This window comes from Sarcophilus harrisii, chromosome 3 (assembly GCF_902635505.1).
Source record: "Sarcophilus harrisii chromosome 3, mSarHar1.11, whole genome shotgun sequence".
Classification (NCBI taxonomy): domain Eukaryota; kingdom Metazoa; phylum Chordata; class Mammalia; order Dasyuromorphia; family Dasyuridae; genus Sarcophilus; species Sarcophilus harrisii.
Genome location: NC_045428.1, coordinates 8,091,648 through 8,105,830, shown reverse-complemented (window position 1 = coordinate 8,105,830; position 14,183 = coordinate 8,091,648). Strand labels below are relative to the sequence as shown.

Sequence of the window (14,183 nt, the reverse complement as noted above, 5' to 3'; positions counted from 1 at the left end):
GGAATGCAGCTTATTCCTTGAAGTTTAGCAGAACAGAACATTCTGGGCTTGCTCATACCTATGGACTCACAACAGGACACTATGAAGAATGGGCAAAGCGAGCGAGATGTTGCTGCTTAAACCCTTTCTGAACTACAATCATTAGTCCTTGTAAAATAAAGGAGAACCAAATCAAAGACTTTCGTCCTCCTACCACCTGCCACCATGAGCAAGCACAATTTCCTTAATGAGAAGCAGAGGCAGGAATAGATTTGTATATGTGTCGAGATCCTGGGAATAGTATTAAAGACAAGATGCTTAAAAATATTAAGTGGCATTCCTGCCAATATACCCTGCTCCTTTCTTTAGAGCAGAAAGCACTGGATCCCCTTGGCAGATATAATCACATTCATCTTCTTGGCTCTTGATGCCAGGGCAGAGGAAAAGCCGGATAGGGATTATTTGAGGATGTGAGGGATTCATTCCTCAGAAAGTGTTGACACCATCTCTGCTTCTCCCTTCTCTTTATTCGACACATCTAAGTAGCCTCCAAGGCCTATTAGCTGTACTCCATTCCTCACTTCCCCTTTCTGTTCCCATAACCCTTCAAGCACTATAGGCCCTTGTAATCACCTGTAGAAACCATGTCAAGAGGTCCTTTACAGGTCTATCTGCCTTTATTCTCTCCCTGTGCCTCCAAATCATCATTCACATTTTTTTTTTTTTTAGATGAGTGAACCTTCTGCAACATCCACAGAGGGAAGACATTGGGATATTTCTAGAGGAGCCAATAGCTTCCCTTTTCTGGCATATGTGCTCTATATGCTATAAAATCTAAGCCAGAAAAAGATTTTTGTCTTAAGAGGGAAAAAGGCTAGTGACTTGCTCATTCTCTCCCAATTTTATAAGATCTTAGATTCGGGGCTCAAAGTCTAACAAGGGAGACAAAGTGCAAAGAACTAAACACAAACAAGATGTGTATAAGAAAAATGGGAGATAATCCAAAGGATGGAAGGGGATCAGGAAAGACAGCTTCTAGAAGATGGGGGTTTAGCTTAAACTGGAAGGAAGCCTGGAGATGGAGTTGAGAAAGTTCTTTGTATTTTAGTTTTATTTTATTTTGTTTATTTTTCCTTTTGTAATGTATTTACTGGTGTGGGGAACTCCCAGGCCAGGATTCCTCACTTCCATGCACAGTGATGGCAGTCAAACAGAACTCTCTGCTCCTCCTAAATCACTGATAATTATGCTAAAGAGCAAAAAACAAATAAAGAATAAACAAATAAATAAAATTTAAGAAAGCTCCTCAAAGGAATCCCAGGGTTGAGTGGCTAGCCCATGAGTATAGAACCTCTATGTGACAGAAGCAAGAATTGAATCCAGAACTTCCTTTCCCTACATTCATTTTACCATGGTGCTTCCAGTTGAGGAGTTGGGAGTTGAGTTGCTTCTAGTTATTTACTGTGGACATTAACTCTATTTCAGAAGGAGAACCTGAGGCTCAGAAAAGTGATTCATCCATGCTATCGGAGCGTCAAAGGAGAAGATTTGGAGGGAAGCCATTCCACATTCCCTGTCAAGCACTCTTTTCACCACTATATTCCCGTCGTCCTTATATAAGTTTGGCGTGGTAGATGTGGGACTCGGCCAGCTAATTTATGAAGGACCAGACCATGATATATATTCTCTTGGGTACATGATGTCCAACGGAGGATCATCAGGATGAGACAAGGGATGAGTGTCTTATTGAATGGGACATATTGTGTTGTTGAAAGAAAGGGAAGGAAACGGAATTTGATCGCGATTTCTTACCATCGCTGCTAAAAGGAGCTGGAGCTATGAGGACCAGTCAGATTTTTAGGGGAACAGGAAGTTGCCAGGGAGTTTTCTGGTTAATCAGATGAGGTCACCCAGAGGTGAGCCTTTGTTTGGGACTTTGCTTGCTTCTTCTTCTGCAGGGGGAGGAGGCAGCCCATGGATATATTACTGGAAGGTTTTCAGGACATTTCCTGGGAACTAGGGATGATTTGTGGCTTCAGAGAACCCCTCCCCCCTTCCCCTTTGTGTTGGAACTACTAAGAGGATCAGATTCAGTTTGGTTTCCTTTTCAGGAAATTCTTGAGAAAGGAAAGGGGAGACAAGCTAGATGATAAATATTCCCAAAGTAAAAACCATGCACGTGGGTAGCCTTCCTCTTCCTCCTGAAGAGGAGTAATGTGAAATAAACCCCAAAGAGTAGCTTTGAGATAGGCAAGACTGTTAGTGCTTCATTCTGAGGCAACAGGGAGCCAATGAAGTTTCTTGAGCAGGAAAATGGGATGGCCAAAACTGTGCTTTGGGAAGATTACTTTGATAGGTGTGTGAAGAACAGGTAAGTGGCAAAGTGGATCCAGTATCAGGCCTGGAACCAGGAAGTCTCCAATTCACCCAAACCTCTTTTAGCCTCTTCTGCTTTATTATTTTTTTTTTTTTAACTCAAACTTAGAACCATCTATTTACCCTGACTAAACTTCAGCTCTTTTGATTCCTTCAGTCCATTGTCACTGCCCATCAAGAATCTTTGGCGGCTGACTCATCCATCCATCAGCCCATCAGCCATCATGCTTCTCTTTATTTTTACAACTAATCTGAGAAGTCTGCCATCTATTCCTTCCTTCAAGTCACGGAAGACAGTGTCTTCTCAATCAATCATGAAATAATTGAGAGAAATGAATATTAATAACCTATGTTGTAGGGAGATCCAGAGTTCCCCCTTTTTCTAAAGTCCTCATTTCAAAAGTTCAGTCTCTAGAGGACATTGCTGATCATGAGATTGGATGAACTGTCCTAGCAAGCTTTTTCAGACCCCATCCACTTGGGGCAGCCATTGTACTGGGCTCAGGTTTCAGCAGGGATCAATTCTTTGAGTAGATTGCCCAAGGCGGGGGTGGGAAGGTGATCCCAGTATAGAGATAGTCTCTGTTTGACATGATGTCACTCTCACCCTTATTGTAATATTCATTCTCTAGTTAATTGTCAACCAATCAAAACTGATTGCCATCCTCAGGAATACTCCTCTTCCAAAGACATATAAGCAGGAGCCGCCACCATGATTGTCTGACACACCAGAGTGTCACAGACACGTTATGGAGAATGCTGACATTAGTAAAATGACTAAGAGCTAAAATTACGACTCCAACTTTTTAACCATCACATAATCATTTATTATGTTCTTATTATGTGCCGGGTACAGTGCTAAGCAAGGGTGTGGGGTTGGGGGTTGGGGATTGGGAGCTGGGAGTGGAGAATCAATCCTTGCCTTCCAGGAGCTTCCAATCTCACGATTCAGACAGTATGGAAATAATTAGGTCTACACATGCTCCATACAGTAGATAAAAAGTAACCTGAAAATGGAAGGCTCTGGCAGCTGAGCCCTGGGAGGATTTTAGCCCATCCTGCTTTTAGAACAGTGGTAATCAATAAAGGAAATGTGATAAAAAAAAGAAAGACAGAGGCCCAAATGGAGACCCAAAAAAGAGCTGCGCAAGCATGATCGGAACAGAACCAAAATTATTGAAATAATAAAATTATCGCAAAGATAATGACCATCAATAAAGCAGAGTCACATTTCCGTAGGACAGCTTAAGTAGTTCTTGGAAGTAAATTGATTTTCCTTCCTTCCCTAACCCATCTCCAATTTATGACAAGGATGCAAACAAAGCGAAAGTGTAAAGAACAAAACAAAACAAACAGCAAAATAAAAACAGCCTTTAAAGGCTTGGGGCCATGTCAGAAAGGGAGGCAGAACGCCACCGCTGACTCTGGCTTTGGGAATTAACTGTCTGTCGTGCTCAGTCCATTGCCAGACCCCTCTGGGAAATAGTAAAGGTCTGATGGGCAGGAGAAAGGATCTCTATTTTTTTGTCAGAAGCTCAGACAATGGTTCCAATATAATTAACACTTTTTCTGAATGTAAATGGCCCCTTCTTAAAATGTATGAAACCAAGAAAATTAATTATCCTAATTATGCCTTATTAGTTCCTATTAATCCTCATTAGAACCCTATTAAGTTCATTTAAGTGGGTTAATGAAAAAAGAAACACCGGTCAGCTCCTTTAAATCAAATGTCATCAGAGAGGGGGCAGTTTCTCAACACCCAACTCAAAATTCATTGTGTTCTTTCCAATACAGGCCATGGCTGGGGAGCAGCAGGCCATTCCTTGGCTTTTAGAGAAGCTTCCTGTCCCACACAGAGCAGTGGGCCCTTCACTGTGCTTTGGGCCCCTCCCCGAGACTGGGCCGAAACTCTCCTTCAGAATGGAGAGACTCCGACCCACAGTTCTGGCTGCTGGAGAGACTGGAAGAGATGCTTTGAAGAGATGAGTCACTTCAGTCTGTCTCTCAATCTCAGTTTCCTTATCTCTAAATTGGGTTTAAGAATCATAATGGCTGTAAGAGAAAAGGGGGAGGGCAGAGAGTGCAATAAGGTGAGCGTGAGTCCTGACTCTTTGGGAGCTATTAAATGTGTAACCATGGGTAGATCATGGAAACTTTCTGACCTCAGTTTCCCCAAATGCAAGGGAGGGGGTGGATTAAAGGTACTCTAGGGTCTTTCTGAATAACTTTTCCAAGTAGAAAAAGCATTATTTTTTATAAAGGCACTTTGTGAATCTGAGAACGCTGAGTTCTAGAATACAGTTATGGGAGGGGGGAGGTTCGGATTTCTGATTTGGTCCTGGTGCACATGGGAAAAAATGAGTAAACCATCTGGAGTTTTGCTCTGCTCCTACCTGGTGGCCTTGGGCAAGACACTTAGATTCACAATCACTTCACTCAACTTCAGTTTCTTGCAGTAAAATGAGGAGTTTGGCCCGGGTCCCTTGCACCCCTCCGGACTCCCCGGTAGGATTTTTATCCCAAATGGGTCTCTCCAGTAGAGTCAGCCCGGGCTGCTATCTGTTCGGCAAGAAAGAGAAGGAGGAAGAGGAGGAGTGGCTAGAGTGGGGAGATGGCAGGGAGGTAGTGATTGGAGAGGAGGAGGAGGGAGGAGACTGTATAGGAACCATAACATTAGATTCAGGCTTCCCAGGGAGCAGGAAATGTTGCTGGGATTCTATAGGAAAATAAACTGAAGACCTGAGTGGGTACAGTGACTGCCGGGCTGGGGCTGGCTGTCTCCTCTGGAAGCTGTGGCTGGGGGTGGGAAGGGGGGCAATAGAAAGAATATGACTGTTCCCTCAAGTCTGACGCTGGGGTCCCATTTGGGGCCATTTCCTTCTCTGGTTACATTTGAGGAGCCTGACTTGCCCAGGGTCACCTGGCCAATGAGTGTCTGAGGCCAGACGGAGCCTCTCTCTGACTCCAGTTCAGTGCCCTGTACCACTTAAGAGGCTGGGACTCCTCTCCAAGGGGAAGTCCTTGGTCACAGAACAGGGAGGAATCGGAGACATCACCGACCCTCCGGAACGGACTCTCCCTGTACATGAACTTATTCAGTGCTGGCCCTCTACAATCTTACAGTGGAGGCTCAGGGAGGCCTGGGCTTAGCCCAAGTCTCCCTGGTAGCAAATGGGAGGCTGGGGTTTGAGGGCAGGCCCTCAGCCTCCTCTTCTTTGCAGCCTCCAGCTCCTGTTTCTTTCCTGCAGGTTTCTATGAAAAGGAACGGCTCCCTTGCTTGTGGGCAAATGAGAGGGGCTCCCTGGCCCGGGGGGCTCTGGGGACAGTCCGTGAGCAAGGACCACAAGGAGAAGGGTAAGGGGTGGGGGGGTTGTCCCAAGATGGGCCTGCCCCCCAGCCCCCATCATTATTATTGACTGCCCATTGCCCACCTCCCATCCACAACAGCCTCAGAATTCAGAAGGAGGAGGGATGGTTTCAGCTGCAGAGCCATTGTGACCTCTGACTTTTCCTCCAGGGAAAGAGTTTAAGGAAGTAGGGCTTGGAGGGTCTTTGCTGCCGAGATGGAGGCTGGGTGAGGGAGGGCAGGAGGAGGCTGCTGGGCAGGAGGCCCAGGGAAGTTGGGAGATGGAGCAGCCAAGTTCGGGCCAGGGGCAGCCTGGGCCAAAGGGTGTGTGTGTGTGTGTGTGTGTGTGTGTGTGTGTGTGTGCGTTCTGGCCCGCCCGGACTAGAAGGTCCAAGAGCAGAGGCCCGGGCCCTGCAGGGACGGGTCTCGGGGCGTGCCCATGATGGCAGCTCTGCCAGGACTAGATGGAGGATGTCCCCGATCCTCCTCCCTCCTGCAGTCCAGGCTTCCTGTCCCTCACTCGGGAGAGGCAGGCTCGCCGGCCGCCCAGCTCCCGTCACCGCCTCCCCTTTCCCGTAGCTTGGCCAGCGCCTTCCTCTTCCTCCCTCCTCCACTCCCTCTTTTCTCTTCCTCCTCCTCTTCCTCTCAGGAAGCCCAGTGGCCGGCCTCCCTGCCTCCAGCGGAGGCCACAGGGCTGCCGCTTCCGCGGCCTCCCCGCCCCCCCCCCACCCCGGCCCGGCCCCCCCGCGCCTCCGGGGCGCCCTCCTTCTCCGGCCCTTACAAGGACAAATCTGCCGAGGGGAAAGTCAGGAATTCGGGGCCCTGACGTCAGCCCCCAGCGCTCCGGGCACTCGGAGCCCGGGAGACTGGGGGAGGGGGTGGGGAGGGGACGGGATGGGATGGGATGGGGAGGGGGGGAAGGAAGGAAGGAGGGGAAAGGCACCAACCAGCGGCGGCTCCGGCTCCGGCGCGGCTCGCCTGCCCGAGTTTCACTTTTTCGCTGGGGGTGGCTCCCGAGCCCAGGGTGAGGTTCCCCGGGACTAAGTAGCTTAAGTAGAGCGGGCGGAGGCCGGCGCGCGCGGCAAGGTAAGGGCAGCCGGGCTGGGCAGGGCGGCCGCGGGCCGGGGAGGCCGGGCCACGGCGGGCGGACGGGACAAGCCGCGGGGGGGCGGGGAGAGGCGGGCCTGCGGGCCGGCGGGGCCGGGGACAATGCCCGGGAGGGGGGCCCGGGTGCCGCCCGGGCACCACCCCCTCCCCCGCCGCCCTCCCCGCCGCCGCCGCCTCCTCTTCCTCCTCCTCCTCTAACCGCCGCCGCCGTCGCTCGGGCCGCCTCCTCCCCGGCGAGGTATTGTTGCCAACCCCAGCTCCCCCTTCCCCTCGGGGCCTCTCCCTCCCTTCCCCGGGCCTGGCCTCGCGCCCCGCCCCCCCCCCCCGGGCACAGCCGGGCAGCGGCGCTCGCGCCTCCCGGGGCGCCCGTGCCCGGGCCGCGCGGCTCCTGGGCCGAGGCCACCCGGGCCCGGCTTCCCTGGGCTTCCCGCTCCCGGGGCCCCGGGGGCGGCGGGCGGAGGGGGGGGGGGCGGACGGCCGCGCCCCGGGGAGTTCTCTCAGGGCCCGAGGGCTCCTCCCGCTGCCCCGGGCGCCCTCCCGGGGGGCTGCGATCTGGGGTCCCCGGTGGGCGGGGCCCGGGCTTTCTGCGGGGGGCCGCGCTCCCCTTTCCGGAGCCGGCGGGGCAGGAGCTGCCCACGTCCAGGGGCCCCGGGCTCCCGTCCCTGCCTCCTCCACGTTAGGGAGAGGAGGCTGCGGTGCGGAGCTGGGTTCCAATCTGGGCACCGTCTGTGCTCCCGCTCCGGGCGGCCTCGGGCCGGGCTCGCTTCGTGTCGGCCCCCGCCCTGCTCTGTGAGAGGCAGGGGTGGGCTCGGTCCGCAGCCCCGACTGTTTCAGCCTAGGTTAATATCTGTGGGTCGGGCAGGCTCCTCTGGGCCTAGAACGCTCTTTCTAGGGATTCCGGGTTAACACAGACTTCCTCTCCACTTCCCCATTGTCCTCCCTTTCCTCTGCTTGTTCCACTGCCCTTAATAAAACTAATTCACACTAAGGTGTTAGTGACTCCATGTGTCATCTACTTCTTGACATTTGCCCTTTAATGTTGGCCGGTGACTCGTGATGGTTTTGCTTCGGGAATCGTCAGCCTCCCTTCAGTGGCAAGGCTTGTGCCCACCTCCTGCCCGGAGCCAGAACTCATTCATTGAGTCATTCATTCAGGGAATCTCTGGATCCCTGGGGAAAAGGGAGCCCGTTCTCCTGGACACTTCCACGCCCCACCCCCAACCCTGCACTCGGGGAGCCTCTTGGGGATCCCAGATCGACAATAATTGGAAGGAGTCTCCTTTGGGACTTCATCCAAGTCACTCGCATGGAACACCTCACATTCGGTTGGCTCTATAGATGGATAAGATGGCTCCCGGCTCTCCTGGAGTGTATCACCTAGCACTTATTAGCATCTAATCTTATTTGTGGTGTAATTGGGATGGAAAAGTCCTTGGACCTTTGACTCTTCACCTCTGACCTCTAAGTTTCTTTAGCTTGAGTCTGGAGGCCCCCAGCACCTCTGGGAAGAGAGGGATGGGGGGTGGGCAGTGCTTATTCCCCTCTGGAATCTGGAATATTCATGATCCTATCTACAGGGGAGGACCCCTCTTCCCTGGGGATTCTAGAATATTCATGGATGCATCCAAGCACACTCTTCCTTGACCGGATCAGATCCATCCGGAGGCCTTGGTGAGCTTCTGTGTGTAAGAAAATCCATTTCCAAAGAAAGGCCTTTAGCTACTAGGAGTCTCAGAGAGGAAGGATCTCCTTGGACACACCCAAAGTCCACTGTCCGGCCCCTCCTGAATCAGTCAATGCACCAGCATTTATTAAAGATCTAGTCTGATGGGAGTTGGGAGAACCCGACCAGAGGCCAGCTGGGAGATGTACAGACCCGCATAAAAAGTCTCAAAAACGTCTCCGAGCCTGGGCTCTGGAACCTTTGTGTGTCCCATACCCCTTTGGTGGCTGCTGAAGCTCATAGACTCCTCAAACAAATGGATAAAATGAAATATGGAGGGTTACAAAGGAAACCAGGTATCTAGAAAACAAGGAAGAGAGAAAGAAAAAGAAAGGAAGGAAAGAGAGAAAGAAAGAAAAAGAGAAAGAAAGAAGGAAGAGAGAAAGGGAGTCAGAAAGGAAGGCCACAGAGCGCAGGTTACTGACCCCTTTGTAGGTGTCAGTAGTGGCTGAAAGTAGGGGTAAATCAGAGGCTGTGTGTACAAGGTGGTGGTGCTTGAGATGAGCTTTCAGTGTAATGATTCCCAGAGATAAGGGTTTAACATGTGCCTTCCAGGTAAGGTAGGAAGGCAGTTCAAAGGTGTGGAGGGAGGGGGTGGGGCAAGGTAGAGGAGGAAATGCATGAGGTCAGTCTGACTTGCCTATAGAAAGTGTGGGGGAGTGAACAGCAGAGAAAGCTGGAAAGGTTGAAGGAAAGGCTTTAAACAGCTGTGGGAGAAGTTGCTTGTTGATCCTGGAGGGAATAGGGAACTCCTGTTTATTCAGAGGTTGGCTTAGAAAGTGGTGGCCCCTCCACCCGGATGAAGAATCGGAGGAAAACTCAAGTGGGAAACTGGGAGCAGAAATGTTAGGGCTGGTTTTTAAAGAATCTGCATGGTGCTGTCGGTTATTACATCTGCTCAGTCTTAGACACATGTGAAAAGTTCCTGCCTTCAGGAAGCTTATCGTGGTGAAAGAGGGAGACTGGAGAGGGGAGAACAGCTACTGGGGAGAACAGCTGTGGGCTGCCCAAGTAATGCTGGGTTCCAGAATCTTTGGGGCGGGTGCCAGAGAAAGGATACATAGGTTTGAAACAATTTACCAGCAATGTAACACTGACTGTGTGAATGTTACACTCGAATGTTACATATAAGACAACTCTGTGTGTGTGTGTGTGTGTGTCTAAGCACTGTGATTGGTGGGCAGCTAGAACGCCAGGGCTAGAGGTGGGATTTGAATTAGGCCTTGAATGATGAGTAGAAATGTTTTGATGGAGGAGAGAAGCGACCTACCAGGCTGGGGAATGGCCTGAGGAAAGATCTGGGACTGGACAGATGCGGGGGCCAAAGGCTGAGTGAGGAGACACAGCTGACCAGGATGGAGAATCCTAGGAGTAGAGCCACCGCAAATGAGCTTGAAAAGGTCTGACGAGTACAGGTTCTGGAAGGATAGGAAAGCCAGGCCCCGGTGATTGGCCTTCATCTTGCTGCCCATGGGGAGCCTTGGGGGAGATTTGGGAGCTCTGGAGGGAAAAGATGGAAAATGCAATTCAGGACAAGTGGCCTGGCAGCCGATGGGCGGGATGACTGGGGAGGACTTGAAGGTTGGCGACTCCAGAGGCTGTTGCTGTTGTCCGGTGCGGGGAGAAAGGGGCCGGGGCAGGCGGAATCGGTAGCCGGTGACCTGGACAATCCATTAATCATTTATATTTAGCGCTGGCACTGGTCTCTGATTTTTGTGGTAGGCTTAACTTTCTAATTATGTTTTGCTGAAGCTAAAAGTACTGTTCTTTTCCATTCCCTTTGAAACTGAAGACAGGAGAGATCGGATAATTTAGACATGGGCGGTGGCAGGAGCATTAGTGGGATGCTCACTCAGAATAGTTATAAGGACAGTGGAAGTGAGGGAACCTGGAGCCCTTTGTGCTGACCCTGTCCCTCCCTCTGCCGGCCTGCCTTGGGGAAACTGCTTTTCCTTAGGTCAGTTTTTCTTACGTGTAAATCAGGGGTGTTGAGACTGGCCGTGTTCTACTAGAAGTGGTCCTCCTATGATAGGGCAGATGTGGCGCCAGTACAGCTGCTGATGGATGAGGGGCATGAGACTCAGATAGACAAAGAGACTTACCTGTCCACAGCTACCTGGCCACGATTGAGGCAGAACCAGAATTCTAAAGCAAGTCTTTCTTCCTTAGTCACTCTCTCCATCCCCGCAGAGGTGACATCCTTTTGCTAATTGGCCAGTGAGATGAGATCCACCATGGGAAGCCAAAGCTGACCAGCTTCTCCCTCCGTTCCATGAGCATCTGCTCATTTAATTCCTTCCAGGGATGCAGACAGAAAGCACTTCGGCCTTCACCCCTTTGGCCCATGGCTTCCCACTCATTTGGCGGAGGGGAAGCCAAAGGGCTTGGGCCTCCCTTTCTTTTGACATTGGGTGGAGGCCAATAGGGCAGGACCTGGAGGCTGCTCGGCCTCTGCTCTGTCCACATCATGCACCTGTTTTCTTTTTGGTTGAGACTTCTTTGATGACTTTTCCTTTCTCAAAGTACTAATGCAACAAATGGAATCCCCAGTTTTTCGAGTTTTCTTCCAAATCTTATTTCCTCTTGGTGGTGGATAGATCGGGGGTAACACAGTTAGGAGGCTTATGCTTTACTTGTCCTTGAGGGGTTGAGTGAGGAGAGCCAGTGGGGCTGGTGGCCACAAATCCCAGAGCAGGCTCAGCTGCAGCCCTTTTGCTGGACATTTCCCTTCCCTTCCCCTCCAACCCTAACTTCAACCTCCACTCAGAGGCAAACTGCTCTAGCCACGGAAAACTTTGCTTTTTAAAACTGATATCATTTATTTCTTAATTTATTCATTTTAAACTTAAATACAAAATGAGAAAAGGAAAAAAAAAAAAAAAAGAACATGGCCATGAGACACGCTTTCCATGTCAAAGGGAGATGCTGCCGCATGTCTGATGGGGCCATGGAAGCAATACCGGCTTGGGACTCAGGGGACCTGGCTGGGCTCCTTCCTAGTGGGTGACTTGGGCCAAACCACGCTCTCCTCTGTCCTTTTGGCATTTGTCTAAGGAGAGCGTGGGATTCGGGGATCTCTGAAGGCCCTTTCAGCTGCAAGCTTCTGGTTCTAGGAATGTGGCCTTACAGGCCCAAGGCAAATCTGCAGTCTTCATGAAGGCTTCCTTCCCTCTAAGTGGATGTGATCTATTCTTCCTCCATCCTTCTGTGGCACGTGGGAAGGACATCTGCTGCCTTCTGGTTCCTAGACATTTGTGCTTTGACCATTGATCCACTTTTAAACTTGGGGAAGGCAGGGAGAGGGATGGCAGGCGGCTCTTTGCGTGACCCATGTCTAGCGTGAAAAGCCCTTCGTGGCATTCAGACCCTTCCTCCAGGAGTCCCAATGTCCAGTTCCCCAGTTCAGCCGCCGACCCTCAGGCCAGTCCCGGTCGGGCTCCTCTGAAGTTTCTCAGAAGTCCTATGTGGAGAATTAGCTCCGACTTGACGTTCTCCCATGGCAAACGGTTAGGATGAATTCAGAAATGCTTGTGAGCTCAGCCATGTTTTTAAGATACTAAGCGAGCTTCCCTTTTAATGAAATCCTATTGCTAAACCAGGTGTGGAGCAGTCAGTAAGTCAGTCAACAAGCACTGAGTAGGCCTGTAGTTATGTGTAAGCCCCAAGGATACAAAGGGGCAAAAGCAATCCCTGCCTCCAAAAAGCTCACAGGCTAATGGGGGAGGCAGCGTGCAGTGCTGCACAAACAAGATGGAGACAGATAAATGTAATCTCAAAGGGCAAGGCCTGGAGGCTTGTGGGGAGGTGACCTCAAAAGGCTCCTGAAGAAGCTGTGACCTGAGCTCAGTTGTGAAGGAAGCCGGGAGATAGAGATAAGAAGGAGAAGCAGTGGCTGCAAAGACATGGAGATGGGAGATGTGAAAAGCAAATGAGATTGTCATTGTAAAGTGCTCAACACGGTTCCTGGCACATGTGGCAAATTGGCCAGTATCTAATACTGAGATGTGTAAAGACCGGGAAGGTCAGAAGGGGCCGCATGGAAAAGGGCTTCAAAATTTATAGGTGATCCTGGTGGTAACAGGGAGCCTGTGGAGCTTATTGAGTAGGGCAGTGTCCTGAAGGTTGGCGGATGCACTGGAGTAAGGAGGGAAGTGGGAAGAGCACGGTGAAAAGCTCTGGAGATGGGAGGTGGGATGCTACTTATGGGCAGCACCCGGTTGGGTTGGCCCGGACTATGCATGGAAGGGAAGGATGCTGAAGGTAGAGCCGGACAGGGCAGTGAATGGGACCTTAATGGCAAACAAAGGTCATAGTTGATCCTAGAGCTAATAGGGAGCCTGAAGGTCACAGAGTAGAAGCATGTCTGGGAGACCGGATGAGGAAGTGGTTCCAGCTCCAGCATCTCATGAAATCCCCCTACTGAGGGGCCTTGGAGCTCTATCCTGCCTGATCCCAGAGCCCTCTTTGGTGGGATCCCAGAGACACTTAAGGAGTCAAGGAGATGAAACCCTCTCTTTTGGAAAAAGGCTGCACTGTCCATCTCTTGCTTGTTCTTCCAGCCCTTTCCCTTCTAATTTCTCCATCACCTTGAGGTTAGGATTGTGTAGGGTAATGAGGGGCAGTAGCTGGGGGCAGACTTAGGCCATTGGCTAGAACTGTCCTGAAGAGAGAGAAAGGGTTGTTCAGAAAGGTGATGGTGAAGGGCTTCGCATTCACTGGAGGTCTCGGCAGACGCCAGAAGAGGCTTCTTGTTGAGTTGCAGATTGGACTAGCTGAGCATGGGCCTCTCCGCTAACTCTGAGACTGCAACTCTGCGACTTGGCGCAAGGTCCTTGCCCCAGGAATATCAGCTGAGCCTTTGCCCGAGAGCTGCTCCAGAACAAAATGTCAGTAACAGTCTCTAGGACCGTGGATTTAGAAATAGAAAAGGAAATGGAAAAGTGGGAATTGAGCCCAAACCCCCATTTTATAGATGAACAAATTGAGATCCAGAGGGAAGATTAAAAGTAGGACAGGCTTGCCTAAGTCTCTTGTGGCAGGGAGCTCTGTGGACTCGGGGTTAACATTAATGACAATATTCTCATTGGTCCAGATAGTTGCCCATGAAGGCCTTCCCATCCTGTGCTGGGTTATACGCATTAAGAAGGGGGGATGACCGGTTGTATGGCCCTTCCACCTCAGTGTTTTCATCAGTGAAAAAAGGGGGTTAGAGAACATAGTCCCCTGTGGACAGGAATCCAAAAGCTAGACTGACGAGCCTGTCGGTCTCTGGCCAGCCTCTCACGGTTCCTCTTTGTCCCCAGCACCAGCGCCTGCTGACTCCCTGCTGATTCCTTCTCCTCCTGGGAGATGTGCGTGGACCTTTTTAGTTTGTCTGTTTGGTTTTTTTGCTTGCTTATAGGCCTCGAGGGACAGTCTCCTTTTAAAAGCCCAAGTCCTTAGCTCTATGACGGGGCACTTCTTTTTCACCGGCACAAGGCCATCCCTGGGAGCTGGGACGCTTCCATTCTCACTCTTCATAGTCACAGGCCACAGATCGTTTTTCACCATCGTTCTCTTTTTTATAATTCGATTTTGTTTTTTAACAAACAAAAACATTTTCTCTCCCTCGGTTGAAAAAAGAAAAACAACTATTATAATAAAGAAGTGAAA

The 14,183-nt window shown here is 50.7% G+C and overlaps 1 protein-coding gene and 1 long non-coding RNA gene across 4 annotated transcripts in view; one reads left to right on the top strand and one right to left on the bottom strand.

Annotated features, from left to right (window-relative positions):
* Positions 1 to 3,158: 3,158 nt before the first annotated feature.
* On the bottom strand, positions 3,159 to 6,737 carry LOC116422176. The gene is made up of 3 exons (XR_004232723.1): positions 6,649 to 6,737; positions 4,749 to 4,914; positions 3,159 to 4,407 (listed from the first exon to the last, which is right to left on the bottom strand). It is a non-coding gene; the product is annotated as an uncharacterized LOC116422176 (long non-coding RNA).
* The window catches only part of LPP (LIM domain containing preferred translocation partner in lipoma), a 626,695-nt gene continuing 619,225 nt past the window's right edge, over positions 6,714 to 14,183 (top strand). For 2 of the 3 annotated variants that reach the window (XM_031957434.1, XM_031957435.1), the window contains exon 1: positions 6,714 to 6,787. The gene's annotated coding sequence lies outside the window, so the exon portion shown is untranslated. Of the gene's footprint in view, positions 6,788 to 6,990; positions 7,047 to 14,183 lie in introns of those variants that run through there. The other variant, XM_031957436.1, reaches the window with a different exon arrangement.